We start from the raw sequence: 27822 nt of genomic DNA, 5'->3' as shown, positions 1-27822 counted from the left end.
ACATGACTTCTTGAAAATGGATTAAGAAGAATTCACTAGAAACTAGAAGAAACTTTAAGAATGTGGCATTGAACTCTTATTTTGCTGATGAGGAGTTGGAGGAAAGGTGATGAGGCTTTCCTGGAACCAGAGAGTCCTCTTGTTCCGGTAGAACTTATATTCTTGGGAAAGTAACTCCCCCAGTTCCCTTTTCGGTGTTCCATTCAAATGAATGGAAATATAAGCAGTCTGATTCTAGGTTGATCATTAGGTTGTATCCAGCACACCACCGTCTCACCAATTTTATTCAAAATGCACTTTATTGTGAAGGAAAGAGGCAAGAAAATAAAATAGGAGTCATGTAAATCTTGACCTTTTTCCTCCAATAATAGCTAGCAGGTATCCTTTGATCCTCAGTTTTCTCATCTATGCAATGGGAAAAAATAACTACTTTGGAGAATTGATGCAAAAAGAGGTGATCCTATACAGAAAATGCTTATCACAATTCTTTGTTCATAACTGGCACTCAGTAAATATTTACTGAATGAATGGAGAAATGAATCACTATAATTTTACACTGTGGACCGGTAATATGATTATCACTTTCTAGCAATACCTTTCTCAGTGAGATTCCGCCCCTCCCCCCTTTCTTTTAGAATACTGTCACTACAATTTCTTTTCTCAAAAATAATGTGGATGTACACTAGAACATTTGGCCATGAAAATGTACAATTTGCTATTATTATTACTTCTAAACACTCTGATGATCTTTTAAACAACTCTAAGTAATATTAGGGTGCTCAGATTTAGCAAATAAAATTGTGAGATGTCCAGTTAAATTTGAATTTCAAATAAACAATGATTTTTTTTTAGAATAAGTATGTCTTGGGTAATACTTGGGATGTGCTTATACTAAAAAAATTGACTATTGCATGGAATATGCTTTATAAACATTGTTTACTGTTTATCTGAAATCCAAATTGAACTGGGTATCCTGTAGGCATCTTAGTACCGCTGGCAACCCTAAGTTACAGCTAAAAGGGAACCTTGAAGGTTACTATCATCCCCTTCATTCTACAGATGAAGGAAAGAAGGCTCAGAAGAACTGGTTACTTGCCCAAAGCAATCCAGGTAGAGAGTGGCTGAAGTCTCTCTAAACTGCCCTCCAAGAACTCTCCTCCTGCACACCATGACAAAGACAACCCAGATTTCCCCACCAGAAAGTCTTAGTCATCGGCCAAGCAAAATTCTTTATGTTAATAGTTCATCAAAAATTAAAAAATACATACGTATATACATTCATACACGCATAAATAAATAAATAACAAAAAAAACAAAAAGTCAAGTAAAACAGCAACAATAAAATCTCTCAGGCATTCAGGCTCCAACGTGCCCTCCTTTGCCTTTAAAAGCTGGGCTAACCCTTCCTGGTCCTTTCTCTGTAATTACAACTTTTCCTGGCAAGCACAAGAAAAGGCAACACACCATTACAGCCCCCATCCTCCCTCTCACCCTGGTTTTCTTCCCCATAACAATTTGTTTTTATCTCCCTGACCTGTCTGAGGCTAGCAGAATAATTAGTATGATGCAAATACGGTTTTGTGGCTGGTATCTACTGGACACTGGAATTGTTTACACTTCACTAAACAGCTTTCTTCAGGGACAAGCCCTGACACTGAGTTTCTGCCTCTTCAGCCTCAAAGACAAAAACAAATCTCAAACTTTTTGACTGAGGACAGTCAACGAAAAATTACAAAGGATAAAGTCCTCAATTACTATCCATGAATTCCTTCAATAACCTCCTGACCAAAGTAAACATCTGTGAGTAAATAAAAAGAGTATATTAGCTTTGGGAGAAAACAGATCTGGGTTCGAGTCTCAGATCTGCCACTTACAGTTGTGTGGCTTCTGAATCCCATTTCTTAAGTGGAAAGGAATTCCACCTACTTTCTTCAAAACTTATACTTAAGTACCGTGAGAGACACAAATAGATTACCTCATGATTCTTTCCCTCAAAGAAGATAATGTAGTCATCTTGAGCCAAAAGGGAGTTTTGTTACTAAGTTTTTTTAAGTTAAGGTTAAAATAGCTTGGAGTATTAAAATTCATCAAATTGTACACTTTAAATGAGTATAGCTTACTGTATGTAAATTATACCTTAATAATTTGAAAAAAACAGATTGTAGATAAGAATAAGTAGCTTGGTCAAGGTCACACAGCTAGTAGGTGGCAATAAACTGGGAGAGGATGAAGTAGGGCTTTGTGAAGGAACAAGGAGTAGATGTAAGCTGGAGAGAAAGCATCTGGGTGTTAGGGTAGGGCAGAGCAAGAGCTACTGCAACCACCGGGAAAGGAAGCAAGCAGCCTGAGGAACCCAGAGGACCTGAGGGTTCCTGCACAGCTGGTCTCAGCCAAAGCCGTGTCATCCAGAACCTGTCTGCTTGCAGTTGCTCCCAAAGCAAAAGGTCTTATTTTATCAACAGATTGTAATCAGGATAATTCCTTAGAAAAGGTAAAAAAAAAAAAAAAAGTCAAAGGCTGCCCAAAGTATATTTGAATAAAACATAAAAATCCACCTGGTTTACTCAGGGAAGCATGACTATTTCAGAATTAACCCCTAACCAACATCAAAGCCAAGCTCCCTTCAAAATGTTATAGCTGAATGATGTACTAGTTAGGTTGTCTTTAAATGTACGTTAACATGAATGTTTGCTGTGTACTACCTAAAATCATACTGGGAAACATGTCTCTAATCCATTACAATAATCAAATCTTTTCCTCTACCCATTCATAAACCTCACTCCAACCCAGACGGTTCCTTACACCCAAACACTTGTAGTTGATGATCCTCCTAATTAACCAAGAAAATCAAGGAATTTAGACATGAGCATCCTCTCATCACTTCAGCATTCTATATCTTTTCCTTATTTTTAGCTTATTTTTTATGATATTCATACTAATTTCCTATGATAACATTTTAATCACTACCCCAAATACCATCTTCTGTCACCTCAGCTACTCATTTTATTAACCCATATTTCTTGTGTTTTCAACTGATCCCCCTTTTCTTTGGCCCTTTTGCCTTTACTTACATGCATTTAGTTAACAAATATTTATTAAATATCTATTAAGTATCTATCATATGCAAGAGACTAGGCAAGATTTTAGGGATGCAGACAAGAACCTACAAACCTCAAGGAGCTCACAGGTGTCTAAGGAGACAGGCTTATCCCGAGTCAACAACAGTGTGATGTTTGTTATGTAAAATCAGTGCAAGAATGTTTGAGGATGCTTCCATGTCTTGGCTAATGTATATAGTGCTGCTCTGAACGTTGGGGTGCATGTATCTTTTCGAATTAGAGTTCCCTCCAGATATATGCCCAGGAGTGGCATTGCTGGATCAGATGGTAAGTCTATTTTTAGCTTTTTGAGGAATCTCCATACTGTTTTCCATAATGGCTGCACCAAACTATATTACCACCAATAGTGTAGGAAGGTTCCTTTTTCTCCACAGCCTTTCCAGCATTTATCGTTCATGGGCTTTTGAATGATGGTCATTCTGATTGGTGTGAGGTGATACATCATTGTAGGTTTGATTTGCATTTCTCTGATAATTAGTGATATTGGCACTGTGATTTTTTCATGTGCCATTTGTATGTCTTCATTGGAGAATTGCTTGTTTAGGTCTTCTGCCCATTTTCAGATTGGGTTTTTTTTTGTTGTTATTAAGTTGTATGAGCTGTTTATATATTCTGGAAATTAAACCTTTGTCAGTCATATCATTTGCAAATATTTTCTCCCATTCCACAGGTTGTCATTTTGTTTTGCTTGTGGTTTCCTTTGCTGTGCAAAAGCTTGTAAGTTTAATTAGGTCCCATTTGCTAATTTTTGCTTGTATTTCCATTATCTGGGTAGACTGCTCTAGGAGAACATTGCTAAGATTTATGTCAGAGAATGTTTTGCCTATGTTTTCTTCTAGGAGATTTATCGTGTCTTGTCTTATGTTTAAGTCTTTAAGCCATTTTGAGTTTATTTTTGTGTGTGGTGTGAAGGAGTGTTCTAACATCATTGATTTATATACTGCTGTCCAGTTGTAACTGGCTATATTTCAATTAAAAAAATAATTTTGGAGGACAAAACACAAGTGGAGCTTGAAATCAAACATAGGAAGGATTTCTCTAGGGAGGTTAACATCTAAACTCAAATTCCAAATACTACACACTTACCAGTATTATACATTTGTTGGTTTGGTGACCCAGGCAAGTTCTTAGTTACTTTAAATTTTATTTTCCTCATCCATGAAATGGGAATAATACCTGCCTTACCTGGCTATAATAAGACTAAGGAGACAGTATAGACCCAGTGGTGAGGCCCTAGAGTTAGTCAGCCTGGATTTGAATGCCAACTCTACTACTGTATGCCCTCAGGCTAGTTACTTTACAACTGCATTTTGGATTCTTCATTGATAAAATGTAGATAAATAAGAATATCAATCTAATGGGGTAGACATGAGAGTTAAATGGGATAACCCATGGAAATCATTAGACAATGAGCATTCATTAAATGTTAGCTGCTCTTATCAGAAGGCCTTTTTACTCTTAAAACCTGTGTATAAATCCTGTTAGGTAAACAGTAGTACAATAAGTGGAATCCTTGTCATTTATAACCAATTATTTTATTATTCATAATTTACAGTGGATCCCAACTATTAAGTGAATTAAGCAGGAGACACTAAATGAAAATCTAAAGGTACCAAATTGGCAAAATAGAACAAAATCTACCATTTTCCCATCTGTTACGGGTTAAACTGAGCTCATCCCCAAATTCATATATTGAAGTCCTAAGCCCCAGGACCTCAGAATGTGACCTTATTTGGAAACAAGGTCATTGCAGATGTAATTACTTAAGTAAAGTTGAGGTCATACTGGATTGGGGTGGGTGCCTAATCCAATATGACTGGCATCCTTAGAAAACAAGGAAATTTGGAGAAAGATGCACATGAGGGAACCATGTGAAAACAAAGGCAGAGATGAAGTGATTTCTCTAAGCCAAGGAATGCCAAAGACTGTCAGCAAACCACCAGAAGCTCGGGGAGAGGCATGGAACAGATTCTTCCTCAGAGTCCACGGAAGGAACCAACCTTGCTGACACCTTGATTTCAGACTCCCAACCTCTGGAACTGTAAGACAGGACATTTCTGTGTTATCTGAGTACCACTCCAGTTTGTGGTACTTTGTTATGGCAGCCCTAGAAAACTAATATACTATCTGACAGATTTCTGTTTCTTTCCAGCCAAATGTAAATCTTAATAATGCATATATCAATTCTGAAGATATATACTTAAATATGAGTCTGAATCACACAATTGGTCATTTACCAAATTCTGTTCCCTGCTTCATCTTTGAAATAAATCCCTTGTCCATTCATATTATAGATTCCCTGAGGAAAGAATATATTAATTCAACAGATATTTATTAAAATTCCTACTAAATGAAAGATGAAAAAACACAGGTTCCTGACCTCTAGAAATTCACAACCTACAAGTCAAGCCCTAAGTACATAATAACTGATGCAAAGCAGACTGGGATGAGTATTTCTGAGGTCCAAGAGCAAAGCACGCTTCACTTCCATGGTGTCAATCCCTTACACCTAGGCTTCTCCCTTAGAAAAAGTCTGTGTTTTCCATGGGCCAGTTGTCTCCTTCCTTAGCCCTGACATCTATCTCCCTTCTCCTGTGTTCAGCACAAGCTGACACCAGAAGTCAGTCTTCTGCCACTATGATCATCCTTTCCTTGCAGAACAAACAGATGGAAGGTACTCCCACAGGCAGGAATATGACTCTGTGTAGACAAGTCCTGGTTGGAGAAGGCTCCCTAATCTCTTTGATTCGTGTGTTTTCTGACTCTGCCCACAAAACAGGGATGCCTCTGCCAGGGAAACCTTTAAGACCACCCTCTTACACTCCAGGATCCTAGCAGAAGTGTGGTCCAAACAGATTTACTTCAAGAAGGTTTATGACTGCAGAATTCCCTGATGGCTTAGAGAGAAGGTAGAGGAGGGACAGGACTTGAAGGTCATAATCCAAAGGAACCTTAGCCTTGCTGGAATATTCAGTTCTTTAACAAGATATTTTCTGGGACTTCTAGCTCATTTTAGCATTAATTCAAGACACAAGCAGTGAGCCATTTGCCATTCTACTCATCTTTGTGTATTTTCTGTCGTGAGCAAAGACAAATTCTACCTACCCACCTCTTATCAGCATTTTTCCCTTTCCTGGCTCCTTTTACTTTCCTGATTCCTGATCACATCCCCACCTTCTGCCTTAATTATCCTCTCCTCTTTTTTCCCAGTCCTAAGACAAAGTGCTATAGATTTGTGTCCACTGAATGGCATTCCAGATGTTGTGTGTTGCTGGTTTTCCTCATGCACTCATTAGCTCATTTAATCCACACACCCACTATTAGTGTTATGAGGAAAAGGAGGCTTGGTAAATCTAAATCCTCCAACAAGAATTACATCTCTAGATCTGTCTGACTTCAAAGATCATCCCACTTCTCAAGTGACTTGAGAATAAGAGTGATGACACCACCACCTGTTTACAGTTACTCTTTACAGATGAACCAGCCCACCTATTTCTTTAAAAACAAAACAAATCAAAAACAACTTAGGTCCAACCACAGGGGTGATTAAGGTGCCACATTACCCTTTAATTGAAGGGTAAATGTATAAATAATGTACAAAACCTATTCATTACATGTGTGAAAGGACATGCGTGGGCAAGAGTATTTTCCAAGCATCAGGACTTAATGCAGAAACAACCACAAAAAGCCCACTGTTACCGTAACACTGGTGTCAGGGAACAAGACTCACAGTACAAAGTGAGATTTCGATACTGTAGTGATTTCAATGCCAAGTGTCACAAGAGTAGCTGAGGGAGACAGGTAAGGGCATGACTGCCTACAGGCCAACAGAAACCAGACAAAGGTAGTGCTTTCTAACATACTCTGGTTTCTGCTTATCCTGAAACAAATGTCCCTGGCAAGGGGGATCCCTCTTGTCACTTCTCTGTTAGGTTTCTACTGACCAGAGGAGTTACATCCAGTGAAATCGAGAAATTCTGTCGCTGGGGCATAAATAAATGCCCAACTCCTATAGTTCATGGGAGTCTGAGAACCTGAGAGGCCTGGAATTCATCCAACCCATTTTAACTAGCAAGAAACTACCTAGTAATACCTTGTTTGTATTTCTTGGAGGAGGGACACAAGAAACACTTATTTCATTCCACACAATAACTCACCACAATCAGAAGGAGCACAGCAAGGGCAACACCATCTCCCAGCTGCTGATTACATCAAAGGCTTGCAGCACAAATTCAATTTTATGATGTTAATCTCGGCCTGCCACTCAGAAATTTTCTCTGAGGGATATGATTTTTCTCTGGATTTCATTTTAAGAATGATTTTCTTCGTCCACAATCAATAAATATATGTTTTCATCAAAAGACTCTATCTTGGTAGAATTCAATTGGCTATTTCAATCCCTTTTGGTGACACAATATTAATTAAAATAGTTTATGTTGCACTTCAGCTGGAAAAAAGAGGCAGCAAAAATAACAGCTACTCAGAACACATGTTCTGTGCACATCAACATGGAGGGCAGAAAATAATTTTCTCTTTCTCCAGGCGACAGACATTAGCTATTCAAGAGAGTTGCTCTGACTTACTTTATCTCTCTGGTCCCACTGGAAAAAAAAAAAAAAAGGCTCTTCCTGTTTGTATATTTTGTTCAGCAGGAAATCAAAATGCACATAAAGAAGATGCTCACTTCCCAGTGCCTCAAGAGAAGCAGAAATAAATGTCTGTGCCTGTGTGGCATATTGGGCTGTTAATTAAGAATCACAGTCCCTGTTTCTCTTAACTAAAAAGAATATTGTAATGCTATGAAAAATTCTTTTCATTTTCAATTTCTAAACAATGATTGCAATTGAATACATTATATTTTTTAAAAAGGAAACATATAGAATTAGTACAGAGTTTTTCACATTTAAAAAAGAGGAGAAAATTGAGAAATGTATTACAGGAGACTAATTCCATTTTAACTGTGATTTTGAGAGTGTTAGTTCACTTAACAAATATTTATGAAGGGCCTACTGTGTGCCTGACTCTGGTCACCACTTAAGGCTGAGAGAATATGAACTTGAGGCTGGAAATCTGAATTTTAAACCAGCTCTCCAAAGATATTCTTATTCACATTGGAGGCTAAGGAACTTAAATCAATCTTATCACCCACCATGCACAGCACAATTAATGAAATATACAAATTAACTGATAAATTTAAAGCAATATTCACTTAATGAATGACCAAAAAGAACAATTCCCTCAAGACGTTTTTATTCAGGGCCTGGTCTGCATGGCCTGGTGAGATCACCAATACTTGGCCGGTCTGATCTGGGCCTTCCACAGCAAACAGGCCTCGTCTGGCTCCTAACCTAGTATTTTTCTCTGCAAGGACTGAAACTTAAGAGTAGTGTCTTTTTCTGTCTACTGCTATCTAAATGACATGTAGAAAGAAATCTTCCATGTTCTGTAGGACTTTGCAATGAAACTGCTTAAGGTCTTTCCATGTGGAGACAGGCTTAAAGAGGAAAACTCTAGGTATTCAATCCTTGAGCAAATGCAAGAGGGATCATTCAAGAATGATCAAGTTAGAATGTTGAGGCAAAGTCTTCCTTACTTCAAAGACTCCTTAGAGCTAACAATACCAAAGAAGAAAGTCACAGGAGGGTAGGATCCTCTAACAAATTCCTCCCCAAATGTTCAGTTTGCATTTTGGTACTCCAGAATAAGTAATGCATTTTCCAGATTCCCTCTCCACAAAAATTTTCTCTAAAAGACTTACTTTGATTGCTCAGACTGTAAACAAGGACTGGAGCACGAAGCAGGGCCTGAGATCCTATCATGTAAATACAGGAATGCTAACCTTTGTCCAGCAAAGAACTCTCAGTGTGGTGGAACTCCCTCTAGAGAGCCTGGTCTTAAAACAGACAGGCCTAAAAAGACAGCCTTAGTTGAAGGAAAACCTGCCTCAGTTGGGGAGTAGGGATAGTGGTGGCAAAGTGGCAAAAGTACTTGATACTAAACAATGAGAAGTTACGACTTTTCTTGGCCTGCTGTTTATAATATGCATGAAAATGGTCAGTCTCATCTATGATCAAGGCTGGATTTGTGTTATATTTTCTATCATCAAGGGACTGAGATGGGTGTAGGGAACCTCATTGGTTGACTGTCACCTGGACATCAGACAGCCTCGTGTTTTATAGGCAGCTAAGTCTTCCAACAAAGTTGTGAGGTAGACATGCTTATAGGAGAGACTTGACGATTATATAAGGACATATTGATGTAAAATAATATACAACCCTCATTTTACATGTGAGGAAACTAAAGCTCATAGAAGTAAAATAATTTGCCAACATCCCATAGCCAGTAAAGGATGGGACAGCACAGGGACTTTGTGCGATGATTTGCATTGGTCCTGCTCTCTCACCCTGTGATACCTTCACACAAATTCTTCCCTTGGCCTGGAATGCTCTTCCTCAGTACTTCCTCCTGGTAAGCTCCTATAAAAATGGAACCTCCAAAACTGGAACTAAGTTTTAACTCCTTTGAGCCTCCCCTGGTTGATACCCTTCTACTCCCAGCATTCCCTGTTCTACCTTTACCAGAGCTCTTATCACTCTACTCAAATTCTTCCCATGTCTGTTACCTGAACTATACTATGAATGCTTGGAGGGCACGAACTTGTTCTTTTGTCCCTTGCATTCTGCTGGCAGGTAGCTTCACATATAATAAGAAGTCAAAAAAAGTTGAGGAGGAATTCAAAGAATTAATGTGTTCATTATGAAAGCATGTGATATGGCTTCAAGAGGTGCCTCTTTTCTCCTTCCTTCTCTCAGACAAATCAGTTTGTAAATGATCATCTTGAATGTAACTCTGAGGTCTGCACAAAGAGCAAAAGGCAGATGTAGAAAAAACACCCTTGGCTATCAACACACATTCTAATTCCTACTCAAGCAGCTTAAAATCATACCGGCTTTCTGGGCCCTCACAACTCACCACTGACTCAGAGGAAACACATAGTCAATTGACCATGAGGTTGATTGGTTCAATTAATTACATCCCCCTCATCCTGTACTTGCTTACTTTTTAAACACTCATATATAGGACTTTACATTTTTCCAGGTTAAATTTCATAAATTTAAAAGTAAAAGAGAAAGGAGGTCAGTGTTGGGAAAAAAATCAAAAGACAACTCATATTATTTATTGACAATTAAGTTGTAGACATGGCTATTTACATTATGTGCATCACCTCATTTGAATCTCATAATGATCCAAGGCTCTATTATTGTCTTTATTCTGAACATGAGGAAAATGAGGCTTGGAGAATATAAGTAGCTTACCCAAGATAAGAGCTAGAAAACCAAGACAGACTTAGGAGTCTCCAAAACTCATGCTCTTAACTACTGCTCTACCCTGCTTAGGTGGGGAGGGCAGTGCCCAGCATGTTAGGAAGCCCTTTGGAAACAAGAGCAAACTCTAGGAGAGATACTGCTCTAGAGCAGTGATACCTAGCTCTAGAAATAAGGAGCTGCCTTTTATAGAAGAGTTCAAAGTGACCTGAATGTCCTTTAAGACCAAACAAAATTTTCTCATTTTTAAGACAAAAATGACACATATACAGATGACTGATTAAAGAAGTTGTGGTATATTTATACAATGTAATACTAGTCAGCCATAAAAAAGATAATGCGATTCCCAGTAACAAGGATGGACCTGGAGATCATCATTATAAGTGAAGTAACCCAGAAAGAGAAAGAAAGATACCAGATGATATTGCTTAATATGTGGAATAATAATAAAAAAAAGACACAAATGAACTTATTTACAAGACAGAAACAGATTCACAGACATAGAGAACAAACTTATGATTACCAGAGGGTAGAGAGGGTAAGAAGGGATAAATTGGGGGTTCAAAATTTGCAGACACTACCTACTATATATAAAACAGATAAACAACAAGTTTCTTCTGTTTAACACAAGAAAGTATATTCAATATCTTGTAGTAACCTATAATGAAAAAGAATATATACATATGACTAAAACATGATGCTGTACACCAGAAACTGATACAGCATTGTAAACTGTCTATACTTCAATAAAAGGACTTGCTGAGTTAGTTTAGGTACTTGCCAGGACTTCAGAGATGGTCTGGTATGAGAACTCAGTGCACATATTCTTTTAGTCTTTATCCCCACCTCATCTCCTTGCCTCCAACTCAGTCTAGAGCAGAATTTAATCTAAAAATGTTATAACTGGGCAGGGAATCTACACATTCAGAACAGTGCTCTAGAGAGATGTCCTTTATAATGCAATGAGTTATAAATAAGAGATGCTGCATATGGTAACATTACTAAATAACAGAAAGAATAAGTGAATTGTCAAGCCACAAATATATCTGAATGCAGCAACCTTGAAACTTAGAAATATTCCTAATACCATTAATTTCCAAGGTTCCATGGAGTTCTTTAATAACTTACATACACTTCTATTCCGGTTGCCCTCTATAAACTAAAACCTTAGATACCTAAAGTATTCACTTCACTGGATAGAAACCATTAATGTAAGATTTCACACACAGGGAGAGGCTTAACAGTTGATATTTTATTGGTAAAATAGTTTTAATTTTAAGATATCCTCCCCAAAAGGTGAAAATATTGGAATTCAACAGAGGCCCAATTTTCAGTTTAAAAAATAATAATCACTTTACTAGAGCATTTCATGGAAAAATTTCCCTTTCTCTTACAATCTTTTGCATTCTTCACAGAAAACACTGTTGGTGTGCTTTAATATTGAAGGAACTAAAGGAGGGCTAAGGAGCAAACGTCACGTGACCAAATTAACCGCGAGTACTTGCAGAACAAAAGAGGTTGCTTTCTTCTTCCCTGTTCTTTAATAGGTGAGAACTAGGGAGGGTGGAGTGTAACCACACTGTGTTGAGGGGTGGGAGGGGTTGGGCGGGGGTAGGAAAAAGAGTGAAAGAAACAGAAGTTTCTAAATCTTTTCTTCAGGTAAAAATATTCCCAACAGGTGACCTAGTGGATCTCCAAAGGTGACCTTGAACTCTTTTACCATTAAAACTACTAGGGGGAGAAAGAAAGTTAACGCTGCTGTACAGTAACATTCTGTTTGCATCTTAGTTAACAGTTGAGAAATGAACATATAAAAAAATTTTTTTAAAGAGATAAACCCAAACATGCTCTAATCAGGGAGGAGGGTGGAATAAGGAAGCCCCCATCTTCAAGGGAGTGTTATTAGTACTTCACCTTTTGCAGATTTTCGTCAATGCAGACCTCACCCCCTATATTTTCCTGTCCCAGGTCTAACTTCACAAATGACAAAAGTCTTGTGTCCGCAACCTTTTTTGCTGGCTTAGCCGCAGGCACGCAACCAGGAAAGTTTTCACCAGATCCTATGCTCCAAGCTGTCACACCCTCGCCAGCCGGTGTCCGCCGGATCTTTTCCCCGGCTGCTGGAGTCAGCTTAATGAATTCAACCAACTCCTGTCCCATAGAAGTTGGATTTTCGAGTCCCAAGAAAGTCTCAATAGTGAATGGCGAATCTCTTAAAAGTATCTGGGAGCAGACTCTGCCCAGGACCACAGGTAGGAATACCAGGGTCCTCACCAACACCCCGCCCTCCCCTACTCTAAAGGACTAATTTGACAAGTACATGCCTGCGGTTCCTACTGATGGGACATCTGGAAAAGACAGTAGAAAACTTGGAGCAGAAAGAGAGGCTATAGCAACTGATACGCGCGCTCACCTTCTTTCCTCGCCCTCAGTATCCAAACCCCCGGCCTGAGGGCGGGAAACCGAGCGGAGGCACGAGCCTGGGGCAGTCAGACACTCGCGCCTGGGACACGGGAGCCCGAGCCCACGGGGCGCCCGCCTTACCCGAGCCTGGCTGCGGCGAAGCAGCAGAGGCACAGAAGCCTGGCAGCTGGGTAACCGGACTCCACGGCTGCCACTCGGGACTGCCGGCCACGCCCCGGCCACGCCCCAGCCCGACGCCACGCCCCGGGACCGCGTCCCCGCTCCCCCCTCCCCCCACCCCACCCCGCGCTCCGGCTTCCTCCGGCCGCAGCCGCCCGGCTGTCCCGCCGCTCCCTCCTCCCTCCCTGGCGGAGGCGGCTGGAGCGGGCCAGCCCGCGTGCATCGAGTGCCGCGTCCTTCCAGGGCTGGGCAGAGTTTGAGTTGAAGTGAGGAAAATTAAGGTAGGCCAGGTGACCTGGACCCTCGCCCGGCACCAACAGGGACTGGGGACCCCAGGACCTCTGATGAGGGAGGAGAGGAAGTTGCCCTGGAGACCGCCTCCTCCCCGCAGGGGACAGCGAGAGTCCAGGGTCTACACTGGGTGGAAAACTCACCGGGAAACCGGCGTCCTAACCTGCTGCGAGTGAGCCGAGTACGACAACTTGAGTGGGTAGCTGAGGAAAATGGGGTCGGTTTGTTTTTCACGGGCTTCTTAGTTTTTCCTCACAACCTGTGGGCAGCCGAGCCCTGGAGTCTCAGACTCCCGGCAGCACTTGGGGAGAGATTTTTCAACTACCTCCGTTTTTTTTTTTCAGTGACACTGGCCTGGCTTCCCAGATACTAAGAATTCTTGGCCAGGCCCGAGTTAGAGCACAAGTTTGAGGTCTCCTCTGAGGTCTCACGTCGCGTATCCTGGACTTCGGTGTGAAATCCCTCTGAGGAGGATGCTCCTCTCATCTTCACCATCTCTGCCTGGTTAGTGCCTATTCTTGGTCCATCTGGAACATCACTCACCCCATGCAGGCTAGGTATTCCTCCCGTGCCCTCCCAGGACTCAAGACGCCTCACTTCCTCTGCATGACGCTCTTCACAACTTACTGCAGTTACTTGTTGCATGGCCTCCCCTGCTTGACTAGCAGGTCGGTGAAGACAGGAACACCAAATGTGTAGTAGATACATAATAAATACTGTTGACCGATGGCAGGCATCTAACAGTCGCCTTTGAAGGTGACCCCAGGGCCCAGTTCTTTAGTGACCTTTGCTCACCTGTCTTTAACTTCTGAGTCTGCACAATTTTATTTCAGAGTTAACATTCCCACCCCTACTGCCACTCCCAAGTCTTCATCCTACCTCTTGAGCAGAGGCTTCTCCTTCAGTCTTCTTAAAGATACAGGTATGGAAAGAGCCCTCTACTTGGTTCCTCTTGTCTCAGCTCTGCTAGCTGGCTTAGTGGTCTTAGTTGCCCTCAACCACTGTGGGTCTCAGATCAGAGCCTTTGATACTTTTAAGGCCCAGGAAAATGGGGGGGGGGGGCGGGGAGGATGGAAAAAAAACTTCTTGTTTGAAAAAAATGATAATAATATACAATGTTGATTTATCAGTCTTTATTGCAAGTGCAGTGGTTAACAATGTTGAACTTTCCAAGCCCTTTGATCTTGGAAGACAGTAGGGTTAAAGAAATCTTCCCACTGCTTCATGTTCTGGAAATGAGAACTGGTTTATTGCAAGGAATCGTCCTTCCCCAGATGACTTAAACAAGACTTACTGATAAGACTTACCTTGTTTATCTATGACACAGACCGTCCAAATTCCCATTCCTTGCATCATAAATGATTAGCTGAACTGTTTGTGCTCATTAACCAGTCTGAACAAAATACCTGCTATTTTGACTTGATCAAACTTTAGTTAGGCTTCTCTCTTTCTAACTGGTCCTGAACTTTGACCAGTTCTCAGCCTGAGCCCACATACAGCCCTGCCTTCCAACTCCCTGAAAATAGGCTTTCCCTTCTCTACTATAAGATTATGCCACTCCATCTCATCCCAGTTCCCCACATCCTGTTATGTCCATTGTTTATTCCTCCATAGAAATGACCTTTTCCACCTAACCTTCCAAAGGCTTGCAGATATAAGGATCAAATCTTTTTCCCTGTAGTGATACCCCCCACCCCCAATTGCAATAGTCTCATAAAAAATTATTTTGAATGAAGTCTCTCATTGCCTTGCTTTTTTATCTGACCTTGTGAAATGTAATTTTTAATACAGGCATAGCTCAGAAGTATTGCGGGTTCAGTTCCAGACCACTGCAGTAAAGGGAGTCACATTTTTTCGGTTTTCCAGTAAGTATAAAATTTATGTCCACACCATACTGTAGTCTGTTAAGTGTGCAATAGTATTATGTCCAAAAAAAAAAAAAAGCAAAGTGCATACTTTAATTAAAAAAATAATGCTCTTGGAAAAATGGCACTGACAGACTTGCTCCATGCAGGTTTTTATAAGCCTTCAGTGTATAAAAAAAAACACAGTGTCTGTGAAGCCCAGTAAAGTGAAGCACAGTAAAAGGAGGTGTGCCTGCGTTGTTTATGAGGGAAGGGCCCCCAAAGCAAAAGTGCCCTGTCTCATTCCTGGCTGTAAAATGGAGAAGTTAGATTATATAGAGCAAGATCTTTTTTGGCCCTAAAACTAGTGAATTCAGAAGCTGAATTTCTGAAGAAAAGCAAGTCAGACCTTACAGGGCTCAGCAGGAGGAGCACACTGGCACTGGAGGTGGTTTGTTCGGCAAGCCTGGTGGTGTTGTTGCTGTTATTTTTTAATTGAATTTGAATGTCACAGTCCTTGTCAGTCTCTATAGTCTTTACCATTTATATTACCTGTTTGGTCATCGAAGGCGTTGAAGTCTGTGTCCCTAGAATGCTTTGGTGTTCTCAGAAAAGTGCCTTGAATTACAGAAGTACCTCCTCCCTGTCCTCCACTGCATCAATAGGGATCACCAGACAATGATGTCTGTTAATCTGTATACTGTAGGATTCAGGTGCTTGAATGAAAGGACAAATATTTCATTTATAGTTGAAATGTGTTTCTTTGGTGATAAGATACTATCCAGTGCCACCATCTCTCCTTTCTAAGCATTGAGAGATTTTTGCCAGATAAAATAAATATCCCTGGAGGGTGTATGGTAATTTAACTTCAAATCAGGATAGAGTCTCTGACATACGATAATAAAAAAAATGAAAAGAAATAATGCATAAGGATATTAGTTTGGTCAATTCTGTGAAATAATAAAAAATAACTTGTGATGGTTTTAATACATGTCCAAAACTTCTATAATACTTCTCCGTTTGATGGCGCCTAATTCCCCACCCCTCGAGTGTGGGCAATATTTAGTGACTGGCTTCTAACACATAGAATGTGGTGGCGATGATGGAGAGTGACTATCAATGTACGTGGTAAAATGATATTATAACTTCCGCCGTGTTCTCCCTCTCTCTTGGATCTCTCTATGGAGAAAGCCGGCTAACCTGTAGTTAGGACATGCAGGGAACTTTATAGAGAGGTCCGTGTGGTTAGGAACTGAGGTCTCCTGCCCATAGCCATCACAAAGCTGAGGCTCCCTCATGTGAAGATCCCAGCTGAGACATGACTCCTCCAGTCCCAGCTGACATCTTGACTGCAACCTGTGAGACACCTTGAGCCAGGCCCACAGACTTCAGCCTCTCCTGAATCCCTGACTCACAGATACTCCACTAAGTTTTGTGGTGATTTGTTACACAATAGAAGACTAATACGGAATTTATTCAAGAACCTTTCCTGATGTGGATGGGCCAAAGATGATAATGCTAATAATATCAGGCATTTTAGATTTTTCTGCATTATAACGTCTTCTGTATCTTCGCAAACCCTTTTGATAGGCTGAACTATGTGGACTTTTATCATTCATCTTAACTATCCAGAATTTGCCCCTGTTTTCTGTGTTTGGAGAGTCTGTGGGGCAGAGTCTGTATCTTCACGGAGAAGCTGTAAAACACTGCCTTTACTTTCTCTTTGATGCTCCATTATGCCCAGGACATGGACACATATTCTCAGTTGTGCCAATCAGATTCATAGCCCCAGACAAAATACATCCGGGTGTGGGAGGTGGCAGCCACAGCCACATCTGCTTCCAGAGGCAGCAATGCAGTGCTTCCAGCGGCTGCACCCAGTGAAGAGCAGCAGGGGTATCGCTGTCTGTGCCCAGTGCTGGCGGCAGTGATGCCTCCATGGTACCAGTGCTACAGGACGATTTGGACTTTGTCATGATTGTGTAATGTACAAACTTAGTCTACCACTTCCTGAGAAAGATTCTATATCCTTTTATAAAATCCTTTTCTGCTTAGAATAGCAAGTATTGCTTTCTCTTGCACATAACTAAAAATCCTGACTGATACAGGCAGATACTTTCTTCATTTTGCGGATGAGAACATTGAAGACTAAAGTTGTTAAATGATGTGTCACTAGATAAAAAAGCAAGTGAGAGAACTGGAATACATTGATTAGTACAGACTGGGCTAAGCAAACATATTTAAATTTATCATTTAAAAGGTAAAGGATTTATATAATAAAAAAAATTTTTGATAATGATTCTTCTTTAAACCAGCCACTTCTCTGCCCTGCCCCATATATTAAGTGCCAGTATTACAGCACTGAATCCATTATTGCTTCAGAAATGGACTGTGCTCTTTCAGACTTTCTTGATATTGTGCAGATACTTCTTCCTACAAATGCTTTTCTCTGTCCATCCCTGCCTCCCACACATTTTAACAAATTTGCCTCTTCTGACTTCAAAACCCAGATTTAGTGATGATTCCTCTTTGCAGCCTCTTCTGAGCCCTCAGGAAGAGGTAATTATTCCCACACACTCCTCATGCTGTCTCAGGGTTCTGTTTCTATGCATGACAAAATGCTTACTAAGCTTGTTTATCTGTGTGAGCAACCCCAGCATATCCCAACAGAAGAAACAGAAAGGTTCCACACTCTGCCCAGCCAAAGGAGAACGTCTTGAAAAAATAGCGGGCTTAGAACAAAGTCTGCTTATTGAACAGGGAGCCTAGTGCTTTAATGCCATCAGCTGTAAGAATGCTGAAAACTAAGTATATAATCCCATGTAAGACACTGGGGACATTTTCCCAAAATAAAATTGAATGATTCTAGAAAAGTCTTCAAGAAAATGACATTTGAAAATTTCTCAAGTAAATGAGTAGGTTCCCATCTGACTATGAAGGTCACTACTTGACAAATCTAACCCTTATGTGAAGAGTATCCACTTGGATTTTAATACCTTACTTTTACATTTTGATAAGAAGACAAAAGATCACCAAAATTATGTAGAAACCTCCAATATGAGGGAGATTAAAACATATCCATTTGAAAATGGAAAAGGAAGAGACAGACAATTCAAGGAACAGAATAAAATTTCAAATAATATTCTCTGGGAAAGGAAAAGCTGAATGCATTTTAAAATTAACACTGAGGCACTATATTTTAAAAAGAAACAAAGAATGAAAAAGGTCTTTTGAATTCAAACAGTACTAAAATACACACTTTAATAGAAAGGTTGAATAATAAAGTTAAGGCAATCTTTCTGAAGGTAAATAAAAATGATAAAGAGATTGACAGTGGAAAAGAAAGGAGAACTAGGAGATGAATCCCGACTTCCAGGACCTTACCAGTCATCCCAGAAGAGAGAACAGAAATGTAGAGTGTGACTGATCAACCAAAGAAATAACAGAAGAAAATCTAATAGAAATAAAGGACATAGACTTCTTGATAGAAAGAGCCTCTTTGAGTGCCCAGAGAATAAAAACAAAATCTTTTATGCAGATGTTTATTGCAGCTGTATTCATAACTAGAAATAACTCAAATCTCCTTCAACTGATGAATAAGCAAACTCTGATATTTCTGTATATACCACAAGGGAAAGACTATTGTAAGAATTCCCTCTGAAGTATGACATTGATGCAATACCAATAAAAATCCCATCAGAAGTTTTCATAAAAATTGACAAACATTTGAATTTATCTGAAAAGGCGAATGAACTAGAATAGTAAACAATTTTGAAAAAGAAGAACAAATTTGGTGGACTCACAAAACTTATTATCAAACTACAGTAACACTACACTATAGTGGTGAAAGGAAACACATAGAGATCAGTGAAACAAAATAGAGGGTCCAGACACAGACCTGCACAGGCATGGTCAATTGATTTTTTTTTAAAGGTGCAAAGGCAACTGACTGGAGAAAGGATAGTATTTTCAACAAATAGTCCTGTAACTGTTATCATCCACATGTTAAATGAATGAGTGAACTTCAATCTATGCTTTGCACCTTATACAAAAATTAACTCAAATGGATCACAGATATAAATCTAAAACATAAAACTATTAATCTTCTTGAAGAAAACATTAAGGGAAAAATCTTTGTGATCTTGGATTAGCAAAGATTTCTAGATATGATGCCAAAAACATGATCCATTAAAGTTAAAAAAATGGAAAAACTGGACATTATTAAAATTAAGAATTATGGAAACACTATTAAGAGAAAGTAAAGAAAAGTCACAGGCCTGGAGAAATTATTTTCAAAATTATCCGATTGAGAACTTGCATCCAGAATATAAAATAAGCCCTCCAAACTTAGTAACAACTGAAATAACAACTGAATTAAAAATGCCAAAAGATTTGACCACTTCAAAAAAAAAATTACGGATATAAAGTGAACACATGAAGCATGTTCAACATCAATTAGGTACTAAAGAAATGAAAATTAAGCCACAATGGGATGTCAGTCAACCCCTGTAAGAATAACTAAACTTAAAAAGATACAACATTGCCAAATGCCAGTGAAGGTGAAGAGAACCTGAAATTCCCATACATTGCAGGATTGCAAAATGGTTAAGCATTTTCTTACAAAGTTGAACACATACTTATTTTATGATCTAACAATCCTACTCCTTGGTATTTACTCAAGACAAATGAAAACTTATGGTCATGCAAAATCATGTATACAAATGCTTATCACAATTTTATTCATAATGGGAAACAACTCAAATACCCATCAACTGGTGAATATACAAACTCTAGCCTATCCATGTTGAAATACTTCTCAACAATAAAAAGAAATGAAATACTGATACAGGCAAAAAGGTGAATGAATCTCAAGTGTATTATGCAAACTGAAACAAATCAGCCATTCTGGAAAAGGCAAAATGAGAGGGACAGAAAATATATCAGTGGTTGCCAGAGGCATGGGATAACTTTGTAGGATAATAGAACTGTTCTATATCTTGATGTGTTGGTGGTTATGTGACTGCATCTGTTTGCCATTTTTAAACAGAACTATACTTCAAAAAATGTGAATTTTACTGTATATAAATTTAAAAAGATAGGAACTTAAAGAGTCATTCACTTAACCATGTAGAAAAAAATAGAAAGGCTAGAGTATGTTTTATTACCAGTGTAATAACAGCTGATCAAAAGACTGCACACACTTTTGTGCCTGGATAGGTCAAGGGTAATATTCAGGAATATCATATCAAGATGGTATTTCAAAAGTAGAAAAAAAATTGGGCCAGATGCCTCATTTGTACAATCTTTACAATATTTATTTGAAATTATTTGCAATTTTTGTGCCTCAGGAGATAATCCCAGGGTCTTCCTACAGCAAATACTTCCTTTTCTTAAAAGCTAAAATTGCATGAAACTGAAGAGCCAGAGATTTGTAATTTGTGAATTCTGGGCCTGCCACTCACTATGTGACTATAAACAAATTATGCAATTTTCAGGAAGATAATAATTTTTCATCAGTGAGGGTATAAGTTCTCTGTTAAGTATAAATGCTATGCACATGTGAGATGGGAGGATTATTGAAATAATTCTGTCCCTGCAGAAGTAGGTACAGATATGAAGCCTCTCTCCTGTCCCCCCAGCCTCCTTGCTCTCTCATTCTGGCTTGCTACTAGATGATCAGGTGACACACCATCCTTCTGGTGACCAGCACTAGAACTGCAGACATAATGCCTAGAGAGAGGTACCTTGTTCTTCAGGGCAGGGGCTCTCTACTTTATCTGTAAGACTAAGATCACAGTGTTACATGTGAATTTTCACTGATAAGGGACTCTCCTGCCATTGAGACCACAGAGACCAACTGACCTTGAAAGGCTTGTTAGGAATCCTTGCTCTAAGCACTTCCCTAACTTGAAGATTTCATAGGTCAGTAAAATTTCAAAGAAAATGAGAACAAACATAGGATTGCCTATTTTCGTTTTGCCAAGTAATAGCCTTAAAAATAAAACAAATTCTGAAATCCTTATCAAAGCAAAAGTAAAAACATACCAAGTTACATTATTATGGAGTTAGTTACCCAATACCAAGAAGAATAAGCAGTTTCTAAGAACTTCCAGAGAAAATAATAAAGATCACCTGCAAAGGAAGAAGAATAACTGTCTTGGACTTTCCTGTAGCAATGCAGGATGCTAGAAAACAATGTATCAAAGTCTTCAAATTTTTTAGGAGAAATGATCTTTAAATTAGAATTCTGTACCCAGCCAAGTTATCAAAAAGTTGTAAGATGTTTTATATATTTGTAAGAACAAAATGGTGAACCTCCCATACACACCTTTTAGGAAGCTGTGAAGAAAACCTTCAGAAAAACAAAGACATTAACCAAGAAAGAGGACAGCATGACAACTAGGAGTAGAAGGAACAGAAGAGTCAACATGAAAAGAAGTGAAGGGAAAATTCGGTGTGAGACACATGCACAAAGCCCAGGAAGAGCCAGTCTGTATTGGAGTGGGGAAAAAGGGTGCAGGAGACAGTCTCTAGAGGAGAAAAAAAGTGCAGTAGATGGATTATTTGATATGAATGAGCTTTTGAAAAATGACTGATAGACATTTGTTGGATCTGCTTGAGCACTAGAGGATAAAAAAGGACTAAAAATTTAAGTGAACACAAAACCATGTAATGGTACTTTGTTTTGGTACAAAAAAACCCCATTATTTGAAATGAAAAGAAAAAATAGCATTTACAATGATAACAGCTAACATTTATGTGCAAAAAATTGTAAATAAAATTCCCTTACTTGAAATTTGCTAGAAGATTGTAATGGACATTTGTTATATTTTTGGCCTTCCCAACCTCTTGAAACAGTCTTCCTGTTTGGAGGAAATTTCCCACTCTACCAGTTTCTACATTCCCAAAGGAGAAGGCAAAACTTTTCTTGCCCAGCTTACGTTGTAGAGAGGGCGCAGGTATGTGATCTAAGCTCACCCATCAGCTGCACCCACAGGAGACATAGAGTAGTATAGAGGTTGACAGAGTAGATGCCTTGCAGAATTTAGCTATGTTGGTGGCGAAGACCTCCACTCCCAGATGCAAAGATGGCAGTGGCTCTAGTGACAGGATCCAGGGCCTGAAGCAGTGGTGAGATTTCTGCTGCCTGTGCCCAACAGCGAGGGCAGTCACATTTTCACAGAACAGTTCTAAACTATTGGTTGTTGTCCTCAACAGTGCCCACGATATACTTTAATAAGTTAATTTTCTGTGAAACTTCTAGGGTGGCTTTATGTCGTTTACAACTAAACCCCACAATGGATGATAAGAATTTTGCATTTAGTGTTGACATTTCACATGCATTCTTTCACTAGATTATAATCCCATAAACCAAGATGATGTAATATGAGAACTATGATAATACCTGGCAATGGCAAGTATGTGTAGAATTTTAAACAGTGTCCTTCTAATCAGTCATGGGAGAGAGAAGTCTGGGATTTATAATTTTTAATGCTATTCAGCTAAAGCCCTAACTATAAAAAGTGTAGAATTTTTAACATTGTCAAGTGCAACATGACATTTTATCCAGGAGAATGGACTTCTGTGTGTGTGTATGTGTGTGTGTCTGTGTTTTCTTTCCTGAACTGACAGTGAGACTGAAGATCCTTGGGTGACTTTTAAACAAGTTATAAGCCTGTGAAATGAGGAGCTTTAAAAAAAATGATGGCAGGTTCTTGATTATAGCGGTGCCATTGAGCAACCACTATAATATAATATTTTAGATGAAAAGTAACATTGAGACAGGTTATTTTTCCAGCACTTGATTTCAAGGTCAAATATATTTCGTCTTACTGTTTTGGAAGTGCCTACATTGAAAGGAAAATGAGAAAAGACAAATGCATTTTTATGATAGAACTCTAGATCTTAAAAAAGATAGATATTGAAGCAATTTGAAGTTGTTCTATAACAGTGACCAAACCTAGTTGTTTTCCATGCTCTAAATGCTTCATACAAAAGCAGAATAACTACCTGAGACAATGCTGTAGAATGAACGACTCAGAGGCACTTTGGATTTTGCAGTCTCCTTGTGAATTCTGCCCAGATGTCTATATAAGTGATTGCAGCATTGTGTACTTACTCATCAGCAGATGGAAGCTTCCAGAAGAAAAACTGGCCCATAGATTTTAGCACACTCTGACATGAAGGGAAGGTTAATTCCCAGAACTTAATTATGTTAACATCCCAGAAAGGGTCAAGGAACAGAATAGTCTCTAGTTAGTATCCTAGTACTACGTATATTATCTGGAGAGAATCAGTTCACGAATGAGGACTGAACTCCAACTTATAATGGCAACAATGCCTTAGTTTGGAGAGTGCTTCTTCAATAAACTTTCACACATATTATTTTAACTGATACAATGAAAGGACAATACAGCAGAAATGAAATACACAAGCAGCAGAGAAAGGACATGGCACAGAAATCATTTGCTTTTGACTTTGCATTGCTTTTGGCAATTCTGCATGATGTCATTTTGAGGTAAACCCTTGTTCGCATCCTAAGAAGCTGTTTTCCTTTGGATTCTCTTTTATGGCTTTAGTCCCTTTAATTGAACCCAGTTCATTCCATAGATAATATTAACTACCGTCAGTTCTCAACTTCCCATCCTCAAAAATAATCCAGATCACTTCCTTTTTGCTCATCCTTATCTGTTGATCCATCCTTTCACACTCCCTGGTTCTTCCGACTACTCTGCTCCCACCCATGCCCTGTTTTGTTCTAAATTTCTACTCCTGTTATTTACCTCCCTGTTTTGTCATTACAGCCCCCAATTTTTCCTTTTATTGCACATGTCAAAATTACAATTATACATCCATTTGCTTATTTACTTGTTTCCCCCACTGTACTATTATAAACTTCATGAGGGTAGTTACACAGTTTCTTTCACCACTACATATTCAATCATCACCAGAGTGCTTAGCGTATAATAGATTTTTAATAATGTGTTGAATAATAAAACAAATGACTCAACTTATATCGCTAATTAACCACTTGTAAAGAAAACTTAAAGTTAGATCCTAATTCATATCTCACTAAAAACTTCCAGATGAATTCCAGATTTAGAAGAAAGAAACGAAACTACAAAATTTTTTGAGTTAGATATCAGTAAATATTTTAAAATTTGGTGTGGCTTTTCTTTGTCATATTTCTTCTTCCATCTCTTCTGCTATTAAATTTCCCCTTCCTCCTCTTTCTACTTCTCATTTTTGTTCTATTTTTAGAACAAAAGCATAAAAATGATACACTTATTATCTTTTAAAAATACAAAAAAACTATCCAGAAAATGAAAGTCCATTCATATTCCATCCACCCATTTACTCCCTCATCCCAGACAAACCAAGATAATCTTTTTGTTTGTTTTTTATTTGAGAAAAGCATTTTGTGTGTGGGCCAGAAGCTAGGAAGTGACGGTTGACTGCCTGGTTCATAAACCATGCCTTCGAGCTGTAACTTTAAATGGTGGAAAGGGCTAGGGAGCTCTGTGGGGTCTCTTTTATAGGAGCATTAATCCTGTTTGTGAGTGCTTCATGACCTAATCATCTCCCAGAGGCCAACCATTTGGGCATTAGTTTTGAACATAGTAATTCTGGGGGGAAAAACATTCAGTCTATAGAAGTAGCTAAAAGTGCTGCTATAATGAAAAACCTAAAACACGTGGCATCGGCCTTGGGACTAGGTTAGGGGCCAATGTTGGCAGGATCTCAATCTCCTAAAAGGTGGTTTGATTGTAAACTGAATTGTATTCCCAACACAGTGTTCAGAAAATGGTATAGATGCTAAATAAATATCTACTGAATAAACAAATGAGGTCTTATAAATAAGTAAAACAAATACCCTGATTTAAAAATGGTCAAAGAGAATAAATGGGCATTTCACTCAGAACACAAAAATTCAGTCGGGATATAAAAACTTGCTTAGTCTCAAGAAATGAAAACAGTCTCCTTGCTGGGTGTTTGTTTTACCTATCAAACTGACCAAAATAAAATAGCATGATTCTAGGAAGGCATGAACTAGCAAAATATTTGCTAGTGTGAGTGAACATCAGTACAATATTTTTGGAGGGCATTTAGCAATACATACTAAATGCTTCAAAGATGCATGTGCCTTTTAACCCAACGATTTAAATCTTAGAAGAATTTCCTGAGAGAATAATTAAGAATTACACAGAATTTTAGCCATAGAGATGATCTCAATGCAGTATTTTTTATTATAATAAGAATTTATTTATGATTGTCTGGCCCTAGGAGATGAATTGTCTGTAGTGTAGCAAAAATAATGTTACAAAATTGTACTGATGGGCGTGAAAAAATGTCCATGATACATTTCTGAGTAAAAGGACAGGTAACATACTGATGTGTTTGGTATGATTCCACTTTTATTAAAATGTATAATACATAATATAAAATAGATTATACTGTGATATACATACATATAATTTAAATTTTTTCATACATACAAAATATATATCATGTTTATGATATCAGGTAAAGACTGTATCATATATGATGATACATGTTACACTGCATACATCATATATATGTGTCATATATCATGATATATGTTATACTTCATATATATATATATACACACATATATATACATATATATATATATATACACATATATATACGAAAAAATGTCTGAGAAATTTCCTAGGGAGTGTTAACAGGTAAACTGCATAGCGTAAGTGAGGCCAGAGATGCATGCTGGTACCAGCTCATTCAGGGCCTTTAGTTCCTAATAGAAACTTGGTTATTTCCTTCACAGCAGCACGGAGCCAATGTAAGATTTTAAAGCAGAGTAATAGTAAGATCTGGTTGTAATAGTTGCTGTGTGGAATATTTCAGAAGTGAGCAAGAGAAGCAACTATAGCACAACGACTAAGACCATGGACCCCAGAGCAAGACAGACTAGAGTTGAATCCAAGCTACTCCCACTTAAAATCTGTGTAACCTTGGACAAGGCATTTAATCTCTCTGGGCTCCAGGTTTCCTCTTCTATAAAATGGTGATGTTAATAATATTTACCTCCCTCCCAGGAAAGTTATGAGGATTAGATACTTCAGTGAAAAGTGTTCAGAGTAGGACCCAACACAGAGTAAGTTCTATATGTAATTATAATTCCCCTTTTAGAAATAAGGAGGCTTGCTGAAGTTAAGTAACTTGCTCAAGGCCATATGACTGGAATTTTGTGGTAATGGTATAGCTTTAGTTGATGATGAAGTGGGATGATCACACGTTCCCTGGGTTAGAGTATGAGTACAGAGCACCACACCACCAATTAATATCCCCAAGGGAGAACAACTCTATTGAAGATGTGATCATGATGGTATTGGCATATACATACTTGATTCCAAGTACCGTAAAACATGAGTGAAGTTTTTTTATTTTTTTGAGATGACTGTAAGTATTATGTATTTTTCATCAAGATGAAAACTAAGCCCAAAGACAAACTAAGTGTTCTTATATCCTGGAGAGTTACCTAACCTGTCTGATTAGCTCCTCCAGTGCAGTGCCTCTGCTTCCAAAGTTGGGAGGGAACATGGTGATACACATGCCTACTCTGGAATTTAAACATATGTCTGCCCAACTACAGAGTTATGCTTAGTCCATTGATTTACAGGCTTTCACTTCTATTAAAATGCATCGTTGTGGTCGACTTAGGACTCCTGAGATAACATTAATGAGCAGTTTAAATCTCCTTGGTACCACAGAGTGACACAGCCAGGAATGGTTTATTAACAGGTCTGGCTGTTGACAAACTTGTCAAGTGGAAGAAGTTGGTATAGCCTTACCCTTTGGAATCTTTCAGCCGCTTTATTTATTTTGGTTCTCACTTCAATTTGTTGTCTCCCTGAGAGCACACTTATTTCCAGTTTCCCCCCTCCTAAATCCCACTTCATCAGAGAGGGCATTGTGACACAGTTTATTTCATTAACCTGTACTGGTCGGTGAGTGGGGCTGATGGGTTATCCCATTGTGTTGTGTATCCAAGCACAACCACCAAGTGATGTTTAGGCACTTATTACTCACTCAGCAACTATCTCGTGAACATCTGTTGTTTTAGGTGCTGAAGAAAAAGCAAAGAGCAGCCTCTAGGACCTCAGTACTATCTTACAGACTAAGATACTTACATTGTTTCAGACAGATAGTGTGACAGTCTAGGAAGAATTCCTCTCCAGTCAGCCTCTTGGTTCTAGTGCTTCTTTTGTACTCGCCCTAATAGTTACACTCCCTCTCTCTCTTCCCTTGTTTTTATTTTTATTATTTATTTCATAGGAAAAGTGTATTGAGGTTTTCTGTGCCCCTTGTTAGTAGATTAAGGTATTTTCAGCTGGTGCACTAATTGATCCCTGTGCCTCCTACCTTTAACTTTCTTCCCTAGAAGGAAATATTCTAATTCCTAAAACGTTACCAGGATCTTCCTAATTTTAGGCTTTTTTCCATTAGTTGACAAGTCCTTTCTTCTCTCCTCATTTCCAGAGAACAACTAAACCTCGCTTAACACCTTACTTTGAGTTTCTCAGAGATCTAGTACATGTGCAAGAGTCCCAAAATGTCAGCATTTTAACCCAGATTAAGAATCTTTTCATGAAATTTCATTTATCCTAACAGGGCCCA

General features: G+C 38.7%; 1 protein-coding gene and 1 long non-coding RNA gene across 3 annotated transcripts in view; one reads left to right on the top strand and one right to left on the bottom strand.

The window, feature by feature from the left end:
- Positions 1-13048, bottom strand: part of WDR72 (WD repeat domain 72) — a 191059-nt gene extending 178011 nt beyond the window's left edge. For both annotated transcript variants that reach the window (XM_031453021.2, XM_031453022.2), the window contains exon 1: positions 12858-13048. The gene's annotated coding sequence lies outside the window, so the exon portion shown is untranslated. The remainder of the gene's footprint in view (positions 1-12857) is intronic.
- A 176-nt stretch (positions 13049-13224) lies between these two features.
- Positions 13225-21942, top strand: LOC135321384 (uncharacterized). The gene is made up of 5 exons (XR_010381114.1): positions 13225-13308; positions 13663-13822; positions 14152-14240; positions 15110-15183; positions 21498-21942. It is a non-coding gene; the product is annotated as an uncharacterized LOC135321384 (long non-coding RNA).
- The last annotated feature ends 5880 nt before the right edge of the window (positions 21943-27822 follow it).

The sequence above is a fragment of the Camelus dromedarius genome, chromosome 5, assembly GCF_036321535.1.
Source record: "Camelus dromedarius isolate mCamDro1 chromosome 5, mCamDro1.pat, whole genome shotgun sequence".
Classification (NCBI taxonomy): domain Eukaryota; kingdom Metazoa; phylum Chordata; class Mammalia; order Artiodactyla; family Camelidae; genus Camelus; species Camelus dromedarius.
The sequence above is the reverse complement of the archived record's forward strand: the minus strand, read 5'-3'. Positions and strand labels throughout refer to the sequence as shown.